Source organism: Vicia villosa, linkage group LG7, assembly GCF_029867415.1.
Source record: "Vicia villosa cultivar HV-30 ecotype Madison, WI linkage group LG7, Vvil1.0, whole genome shotgun sequence".
NCBI lineage: Eukaryota > Viridiplantae > Streptophyta > Magnoliopsida > Fabales > Fabaceae > Vicia > Vicia villosa.
In genome coordinates this window covers 106,765,448-106,776,619 of record NC_081186.1, presented here as the reverse complement: position 1 = coordinate 106,776,619, position 11,172 = coordinate 106,765,448, and the positions used below count along the sequence as shown (strand labels likewise).

At 33.8% G+C, this 11,172-nt stretch overlaps 1 pseudogene; it reads left to right on the top strand.

Moving 5' to 3' along the window:
- Window positions 1-4,392: 4,392 nt before the first annotated feature.
- LOC131616435 (linoleate 13S-lipoxygenase 3-1, chloroplastic-like) lies at window positions 4,393-10,228 on the top strand (annotated as a pseudogene).
- Window positions 10,229-11,172: the final 944 nt, after the last annotated feature.

Here is an 11,172-nt window from a genome sequence, read left to right as displayed (position 1 = left end):
TTCTTTCTGCACTTGGATGACAACCCAGACCATCCCATGAGGAGATCTTGCAAACTCATCAGGCTCAGATGGACCATACTAACGATGTTCTTCCTCGGTGTCGTGAGATAGCTGACATGGCGCGGACAGGCATTGCCGATGGTTTATCCTCTGAGGGGTCTGACGACAAGCGTTTAGTGGAGGGTATCATTAGGGTGGCAGAGGAGGCATTTTTGTACCTATGAAGTCGTGTCAAGACAGATGGATAACTATAGCATAGCAAAGAGATTTATAGAGAAAGAAAATTAAAATATGACATATGTTTGTGGTCACAAGTATTGAATTTAGAACCTATTGAATATGAAAGTACGTACGAATGCATTGCACACTTTGAACTGCACCCGTTCATTTTTGTGCCGGCCATGAATTTGCTACGACTTGTTATTTTCCATTGGTCAACGAGTGATGCAAATTTCAAGTTCTTTGACTAAACAATAGTTTTGAAAAAAACCAAGTACAAGGTACACAGTACACACCATTGCAATTTTACAAATAAAAGTGGCATGTTCGTTGTAACGCAATTTCTATGTTGTTTCCCAAACACCGCGTGTTTTACTTGGAAATGTTTCATTACCATATTTTTGACTCACCATCCCATGCATTGATTTTCAAGTATTTTCAATTATAGGACTAATGAGAAAAGAAAATTCCTTGTCAAAAAAATATTAATAAAATAATTGCTCTTCAAAGAAAAACAAAAGCTCTAGTAATACAAAAGTTTACTTTCCATTTCAAAATAACTAACAAAAGTGCATAATAAAAAAGTGAACGAGAATTTTAAAAAAGTATTTTTTATAGAGTGATCTCCTTCTTTTCGTACCGACTAATCTACTCGAGAGTATTATTATCCCACGTAATCTTCGAAAATTGATCTAGGCTCCTTAAAAAAGTATCTTTATTATGTATTACTATTAGTGTATTCAAGATTAAAGTATTAAATTAAAATCAATATAATTAATATTAAATGATGTGACTACTAAAAAATGATTATTGATGTGTTGAAAGTTAAAAGAGCAAATTTGGAATAATATTTTCAAAAATGTGTTAATTATTTTAGAATAGATAGAGAAACATTAAAAGAATTAAATGAGATTATCTAACCAAGTTTAATACTATCTTTCCTAAACCCGAGAGGGTTGGTCTAGCGGTGGAGTTTGGCCCTCAAGGGCGTGCTTTCCTTGAGGTACTGAGTTCGAAGGAGCCCGAGACCAACTTTCGGAGGCTACGTGGGGGAGTTTAAAAAACTCCTCTCGGGTGAATTAGTCGGCACGGAAGAAAGGATACCATTCCATTAAAAAATATTATCTTTCCTATTAAAATATAATGTTTTTTTGATTTGTCTCTTTTTATTAGACCATCTTCAAATTTTAAAGTGCAGTTATGATAATTTTACTCATATATCCTTTGTAGAATCACATACTTTTTTAAAATTTGCCTTAATTAATGATTCTCTATTTATATTTACTAAAGTACAATAGGTGACAACCACTTGTGATGTAGGATTGTCTGAAGAGTTTAGATTGTCGTGGTGTTTGGGCTAACTCATGCAAGGATGGCGACAAGCTCAGTGTATGATGTTTTCAAAGTGAATTCAATATCCCTCTCAACCTCATGCTTGGGGTATTTATAGTAATCCATTGGACTTGGATCTTAGACTCTAAGAAAGCAGTAACATCATCTTTCCCCTAGAGCGAGGGTATGGGTAGTTATTTGGCCTATCATCCTAAAGAATGTGAATTTCCCTTTTTGACTACCAGAGAGGTTCCCTTGATAACGCCCTTTGCTCTAAGAAGAAAATGGAGGATGAGCTGTATGCATTCAAGGATGAGTTAGTGGAAACCTCCAACACATATTTTGAGAGGGAGAAAAAGCACGTACACAAAAAAGTTGTACTTGAGCCATATAAATCTCTTCAAAGTTGTACACGACACCCGTGACTTTATTAGTGCACTGAGCTAAAGAATAGGAACATGATTAGACGGGCTAGCCACCGCTTATTCTTTCACTCTATTCATCTGGTTTAGCCACTTTTTGGAGGATGGATGCCAATCATGTTGAAATTCCATACGAGAGAAGTACATTGATCTCATTGGTTATGCCTTCTTCCTAATATTTATGCAGGGCCAAGTATATTTTTCTTTGCTCCCTCTAGGTCAACGTTAATGGTGGCCGACTCTCCTTGAAGGTTCTGAAATTTAAGCTTGAGGTGAACCGGCGTGGCAACAATGTCTGTGGAGCCTTGTTTTGCAGGTGATATGCTTTTAACAAGGACATCAACTTTTGATGATGATAACTAATGTCTAATGATAAGTCAAGCGTAAGCGGTTAAGAGAATAAAGATGCAAATCTAAGCATTAGGGTTGGATGGACTTGACTATCTAATGATGGCAATCAAATAGAATATAACTAAAGTCTCATCTCAAATTACTCAAGCAAGTGCCTGCAAAAGAGAAAACATCTGGCAAAATATTGAAGTGTTAAGGACCCTCCTAATTTAATAGTGAGTGAATGAATTGTAAAGCATGTGGGTTTTATCTTAAAAGCACATGGCTATAGAAAACACACACTAAAATATATTTTCAAATTGTTTTTATCAAAAAATATCATAGGAAACAACTTGAAGTTGTGCCAGATGAATTTGGAGCTCTCAAAATAACTATAGGAAATTTTTTACTTATTTAATCAATTAGCATTTTTGTCCATCGATTAACTCAGCTCAAAATTGAGCCACAAGCGATTAGGACAACGCCTTAATGTTGTGCAACGACTAATTATCTTTTTCTTCCTTTTTTAAAACTTATAATCAATTATATTTCAAACTTATAATCGATTGTAAACATGTGCCAATCGATTAGATTGTCAAAAAATGCATGTATTTGGAATTCCTTTTTGAACCAACCTGTAGCCTATAAATAGAGGTCCCTTGCCTCATTTCATTTCATATAGAATAATGTTTTGACAAAAATAACTCTCTCTCTCCCTCTAAAAATTTTGTTTACTTTCTCTCACTAAAATTATAGCCGAAGTGCTTCTGCAAGAAAGTCCTTTTGTGAGTGAGAATAAAGCTTTAATTCTGGAAGGGTAGAGTTGTAAAATTCTTCAAGTGTTTGTTTTTATACCTTTATTGAATATTATTCGTTTAAGGAATTTTGTTCAGGTTATAAGTTAAATCTGTAAAAGCTTTGGTTTTAGGATTGTGTGACCAAACCCTAGTTTAGGTTCGAGAATAACCATATTAAAATCTCATAGGTTCTTGGTCAGCGCGGTATAAAACCAAGATCAAGTTAAAGCTTATCTCGTGGTAAAAGTTGGGATAAGGTTCAAGATTAGTTCAATATTAAAATCTTACATGTTATTGATTATCCCATGTAAAACCAAGCTTTAAGATCTGTAAGCTCAACCCTTGATAAAAGCTAGCAAGGCTTTAAAAGCTTGAAGGCTAATCACTCCAAGATCCTTGACGGGGAAAGGAGGTCGAGTTCCTCTTTTTATAAATTCAGTATTTGTAGAGTCTTGATAAATTTTCCCCGAGAGACTGCCAGAGGGGTGTACCTATCGTACTTCCCCATCACACCCCAGTCAGGGTGATCCAGACGCCAGTGAGACTCCTTCCCAACCAGGCGACTAAAATGAGACTCGATAGAGGTAAGGTTGTCAAAACACGTGGTCATCTTCTCTTCTAAGATCATGTAAGGTTCATCCATGGTTAATATTTCTTGAAATGAAATTGGTATATATAAAAGAGAGGGACATAACAAACTAGCTATTTGTTAGCCGTAATTTGCTGAGAGTCGTTAGATGCACTTGGAGTTGAGATCTCATGTGATCATTAGAAAGATAATCTTTATACGCTGATGATTCAGGTAGGAGGGAAACTCATTCTTATTAGTTGGTTGGTATCAACGTGGTCGGCACAAAACAAATTGAGGTGCGCAGTATTATAAACTTTAAAATTTTACATTCATAATCTCTTTTAGCTTAAGTGTCTGTATTTTAATACCCTAGTCCGATCGGATTAAATATAAAATATCATATTAAATGTTGTCATTAAATATAAATTATTTTAGGTCAAGTAGAATTGTAGGGAATAAAAAGTTATTACATTACTATAAAATTACTAGTATATAACACTAATGCTAGTAATTATACTTAATATACATAAACCAAAACTAGTCAACTATTAAAATCAATTTTTGTTTTTGACTAAAACTAAAAATCATATGCATAAACCTAAACTCGGGGAATAAAAACGTGTGGACGGTGAATGAATATTCATGATTCATATTTTGCCACCTTTTATTAATCTATACTTTTCTTCTTTTTTTGATGTATAAGTGCAATTTATCTCCTCTATATATTTAATACAATTCTAAGCCATCTAACATTAAAACCGACCCGACTACTAACCATTTCTCACTGTTCCACTTTCTCCATTCCTCAAAACCTCAAACATAGTAAACAAAAACATCTTCATAGACCAAACCAAAAAAAACCTCGGAAGAAGGAAAAAAACCTCAAAGAAACCACTGATTCATGGCCCTAACAAAGGAGTTCTTAGGTTCTTCATTGGTAGAGAGATCACTATTTCCTTCTTCTTCACCATCTTTTCATCACAAAAATGGTAGATTCTTGATCAAACCTGTTTTGGTTCCTTTCGGAAACAGAAGAGTTTTGAAACTGAGAAAATCTGCTAAGTTTCCTGTTGCTGCTCTCAGTGAAGATTTGGTGAAAAACTCTTCTTCTTCTATATCCTCATCTTCATCTTCTCTCCCTTCTGAAAAACCAGTGAAATTCAAGGTTCGAGCTGTTGTTACCGTTCGCAACAAGATCAAAGAAGATTTCAAAGAAACTATCGCGAAACATCTCGATGCTTTAACCGATAGAATAGGAAGAAATGTTGTTCTTGAACTTTTCAGCACCGAGATTGATCCAAGTAAGACTTTTCTCTAATTCTAATAATTTTTAAATATTTTTGTATTCTTAATTATTTCATTAATAATATAATAAGAATACACAAAAATAGCAGACAAACTGACAACAAACTGCGCTAATTTAATTGAAATTTTATTTGTGACGTGCAGAAACAAATGCTCCAAAGAAGACTAATGAAGCAGTGCTTAAGGATTGGGCAAAGAAGACAAATATTAAGGCTGAGAAAGTTAATTACATAGCTGAATTCACAGTTGATTCAAATTTTGGAGAACCTGGTGCTATTACTGTGATAAATAATCATCAACAAGAATTTTTCTTGGAGAATATAACCATTGAAGGATTTGCTACTGGAGCAGTTTATTTTCCTTGTAACTCTTGGGTTCAAGCTAGAAAAGATCTTCCTGGAAAGAGAATTTTCTTTTCTAATAAGGTATTAATAATTGATTATTTCTTCAACTACTTTTTTGTTTTTTTGCTTTTTAAATTTGTATTTTTTTTTTCTTATGACATGGGTCATAAAGAAAAAAGAGTGTCTATCCAATATCCTATAGTAATAGAATAAGCCAATAATTTATTTTTTTTGTTTTGTGTATCATTTTTTCAACGTGAGAAATAAGGTGAAACTAAATAGTTAATAGCAATAATACTGATATTAATAATATTAATAATTATAGTGATATTAATAACTTTTCTTTTTATGAATCTTGAAAAGGGATAATAGAGCCAAAGTTCATTTTTCTAGAAAAAAAATATAAAATTTAGTAATTTATATAGTTTTTAGTACCAAATAAATAGTCTGTGATTTAATTTTTATTAATATTATTATTATTATTATTATTATTATTATTATTATTATTATTATTATTATTATTATTATTATTATTATTACTATTATTATATTGAAAACCATTTAGTCAGATTTATGCATGGACCAAGCACCATTGAATTGACCTACCAACTATGTTATGCAGTTGAGCAGAGAGACCGTTGAATTTAATACTAGTCCTTGTTATAATAATGTGGAATTCATATTGGTTTTATATTCATAGATGAATTTTAAAAAATTATTATTTAATTTATTGTGTGATTTTTTTTTTGAGCAGCCTTATTTACCGGATGATACACCTGCTGGGCTTAAAGTTTTGAGGGAGAAAGACTTAAAAAATCTAAGGGGAGATGGAAAAGGAGTTAGAAAATTATCTGATAGAATATATGATTATGACACCTACAATGATTTGGGAAACCCAGACAAAGGAATTGATCTTTGTAGACCAAATCTCGGAGGATCGGAAATGTATCCATACCCTAGACGGTGTCGTACTGGTCGCGAACCAAGCGATACAGGTAAAAAAAAATACATCTCTAACGAGATACGATTGAATGCATGTGTTAAAATGTGTAAAAACTTATGATAATATTTTAATTTATTTTTTGTGTTGATTTAGATATTAGCGCCGAAAGTCGAGTTGAGAAGCCACTTCCTATGTATGTTCCAAGAGACGAAAGATTTGAGGAGTTAAAGAAGAATACATTTTCTGTGAAGAGGCTAAAAGGAGTTCTTCATAATTTGTTGCCTGGCCTTAAATCAAGTCTATCTGCTGATAATCAAGACTTCAATGATTTTTCAGATGTTGATGGGCTTTATAGTGTAGGGTTACTCATTAAGTTGGGTTTGCAAGATGATGTTTTGAAGAAGTTTCCACTGCCTAAAATTGTTGGCAAGATTAAAGAATCCACTAGCCAGGGTGTTCTAAAGTATGACATTCCCAAGATTATATCAAGTAAGTATGGTCTTTTTATTGTCGATGTAATATTTCATATCTCGAAACATACAGATATTTTATTTAACTATGATTTAAAAATAACAATAATTTATGTACAAATTTTAAATCATGTTTGATTGTCTGTCACACGCTCTCAAAGACGGACCTGATCATCATAATCATATCAAAGAAAATTTCGACATTTTTTTCACTTTGATTTTTGCAATGTGGTGGGGTCTATAGTCATGAAGACATGTATAATGGAATGCCATATGAAAAGATAGTGCTTCACCAAAAAATATATGAAAAGTTAGTGCCATATAGGACCACACTATAACATGTTATTTGGCTTTTAGTCTCTGTCACTTTGAGTTTCACCCAAAAAAAATGAGTTTTTCATTCAAAACTAGATCTCATGTTCAGATTATTCCTTTTTCTATATATATTATATATTATTTACAAAACTACAACTAGGCCAATTTGTTACTAGTATATGAAACTAAACTTAAAGTATCTCAAAAGCTGAATTATTCAATTGTTAATTTTAAATGTTTCACATGTGTGTCTAGTTATGGTAATTTGTTAGTATTATATTGTTGTATTAATTGTTAAATTATTGATGTCATGTGCAGAGGATAAGTTTGCTTGGTTGAGAGATGATGAATTTGGGCGTCAAGCAATAGCAGGAGTTAACCCTGTGACTATTGAAAAACTTGAAGTGTTTCCACCAGTTAGTAAATTGGACCCTGAAATTTATGGTCCATTAGAGTCTGCTCTTAAAGAAGAACACATTTTACATCAACTTAATGGCATGACCGTCCAACAGGTACCGTACCAATCATCAATTCAATCATAATTTTGCTAACCATTTTTTGTAATTAAGTCACTGTGAAGTGATTTTCATGCTAATTAACTTTGAAAATTCCACTGATTAAATGCGTACACACCCATTTCACAGTCCACCAGGGCCGTCTCAATTTTTTGGAAATACTGTGTGTATGTTAGTCATGGTTCATTCGTGACAAAATAATTAGAGACCCTATTTAACCTCATTTTAATATTGATAAAGATTTATAAGATTCTATTTAATCAAAATTTAACCGTAGAAAATTTAAGATTCTGTGCGGTAGTCCGTGTTGCACGTCCTTTCAGACGGCTATGCAGTCCACCACTACTATTATAAATGTCAAAATAGATGAATTAAAATTAAAGAATAAATTTTTTAATAATCATTCAGCTCGCTGAATTTTATTGGATATCTACATTTAATGAAATAATAATATGTTTAAATATTATTTTATTTTAAAATAAATTAAAATTTTAAATTTATTTTATCGTAAATGTAAAATGAAAGAATAGTAAACTAAAAGTGATGCAAATGATATTAATTACAAAGTAATTATACTTTCAAAGTATAATTAAAAAATAAAAATAAAAATAAGATTGAATTAATAACTAAACAAAACAATTATTTTAAACAAATAATATTTTTAAATATGAAATTTATTTTGAAACTGAAATACTAGTACATCATATAAATTTTGATTTCTTAAAATACTTTTGTTTAGGCATTGAGTACTTTACCTATTTGTACTAAAGTCTCACTTGCTTTTTTGTTTTGGAATTTTGCAGGCAATTGATCAAAACAAGCTTTTCATAATTGATTATCATGATATCTATCTTCCATTTTTGGAAAGGATCAATGCTTTGGACGGTAGAAAATCATATGCCACAAGAACCATCTACTACTTGACACCTCTTGGCACTCTAAAACCTGTTGCCATTGAACTTAGCTTGCCTCCATCTGGACCAAACACACGTTCAAAACGTGTTGTTACACCTGCTCTAGATGCAACTACTAACTGGGTGTGGATGCTTGCCAAGGCCCATGTTTGCTCCAACGATGCCGGTGTGCACCAACTCGCCAACCATTGGTAAGCAATGTCTCAACTCTGATACGTATCAGACACAAGACACGCTTTTCATCTGAAATGTCAATGATATAACTCGTTTGTTGTGTTTTGGTGAAATGTAAATAGGTTGCGCACACACGCTTGCACGGAACCATTCATATTGTCTGCTCATAGGCAATTAAGTGCAATGCATCCGATTTTCAAGCTATTGGATCCTCACATGAGGTACACTTTGGAGATCAATGCTTTAGCTCGTCAGAGTTTGATCAATGCAGACGGTGTCATCGAGTCTTGCTTCACTCCTGGTCGCTATGCCATGGAGATTAGCTCCGCCGCTTACAAAAACTTTTGGCAATTTGATAAAGATAGCCTCCCTCAAGATCTCCTCCGCAGGTAAAAAATTTATATCTCAACTGTCTAATCTTGATCCAATGACTGAATGCGCGATTAGGAGGCATGGAGACCCTACATTTTTTTCAACAAGCAGTTGATGTTTGCTTTATTTGGTGTAAGAAAATTGCAAATAAATCTAACGAAGATTTTCGGTTTTTAACTTTGCAGGGGAATGGCAGTACCTGACCCAACAAAACCACATGGGATAAAGCTAATAATGAATGATTACCCTTATGCAGAAGATGGTCTTCTAATTTGGTCAGCAATAGAAAATTGGGTCAGAAACTATGTGAACTATTACTACCCGAATCCAAGCCTAATAATCAATGATAGAGAGTTGCAAACTTGGTATTCCGAGGCAGTCAATGTAGGCCATGCTGATTTAAAGGACGAAACATGGTGGCCGGAATTGAACAACAGCGACAATCTTGTCTCCGTCTTAACAATCTTAATCTGGAACGCATCCGCGCAACATGCTGCATTGAACTTCGGACAGTATCCTTACGGAGGTTACGTGCCAAACCGTCCACCGTTGATGAGAAGGTTGATCCCGGAAGAAAGTGACCCTGAATACGGAAGTTTCCTTGCTGATCCACAAAAGTATTTTCTCAATGCACTGCCTAGTTTGTTGCAGGCCACAAAGTATATGGCTGTTGTCGATACCCTTTCAACTCATTCGACTGACGAAGAGTATATAGGCGAGAGACAACATCCTTCGACTTGGAGCGGTGATCCGGAGATTGTTGAGAAGTTTTTTGAATTTTCTGCTGAGATTGGAAGGATCGAGAAGGTGATCGAGAGTAGGAATCGCGATAAGACTTTGAGGAACCGTTGCGGGGCTGGTGTTTGCCTTATGAATTACTTGCTCCTAGTTCTGAACCTGGTGTTACATGCAGAGGGGTTCCAAATAGTGTGTCTACATAATAAAATTTTAAAGTAAATAAATGAGTCAAATTGTCACATATCACATATCAGTATCTCACATTATGCTAAGCATTATGGTTGGTTTATTTATTAGTACTATGGTCAGTGACTCATTGGAAAACTTGATAATTCACATTTTATTCTTAGTTTTGATAAATATTATTGCTAGTAGACATTGGTGACTTATATATATGAAGGGTTGTATAGACTAAAGACTTTGGATTGATGAGTAATGATTATCATCACAATATGTGATTTGCACCATTTTTCAGTGTTATTGATTGCATATATTAGCAATTTTTGGTGATTTTGCACTGAATATAAAGCTCTCCTCGGTCACTTTCGCCCATTCGGTTATGTGTCGGAGTCTTACATTACTCGTGTACGATTAAGACAATGTGTGGCTCTGACTGCCTCTTTTATGTTTAATACATTCGTACAAGACACATGACGATGAAGTGTGCTTCAAGCATGTGGGTTGTTTGTAAAAAATACACAGAGCTGAAGCACATGTAACATGAGCCACTTCTTCGTGTACAATGTGTGGAAAGCCTGAAAAAACTTCATACAAAGACCAAAACTTTCTTGCGATAGTAACTTGATGTCGACTTGATATGAATGATCTTTATGAGGCCTAATTGACATCGATGGTGCGTTTGAGGCCGTGTTGTTGTGAATGGTCCCTCTAAATGGTCCTTTTAAGTTTGTGTATGACTTAGTTGGTTCTCCGAAATAGTGAGGCTTCTAGGTAAGGTCATTTATACCAATCCACACTCCAATAGGCAGAAAAGTTTGTTGAGGCATTCACATATATTCTTTATAGTATGTCTGAATGTTCTAGTCCAAAATCTGTCAAGCGTTAAGTTAAGCCTGTCAAGGCGTAAATGCTTGTTCTTCATAAAATACGGTTTGGTATATCTATAGTTTATAGTTCATCAAGTGTCAAGTTTTTAAGATCTAGACAAATATTTCTTACATAATGTTGGCATGTACCATCCAAAGTTCATAATTTGATGTTGTCTGTGGCTCCACTCTATTGCTGCTTCCACTGTCCTCAATTGGTGAAAACGGTTGGCCGTTACAATTACAATGAAGACTATTTCCTTCTCAATAATGATGTTGGTCAATGTTTACACCACATTGAAAGCTATGTCTTCACTATTAGTCCATACATTTAGTGACACGCCTATGTTATTGTTTGAGCCGAT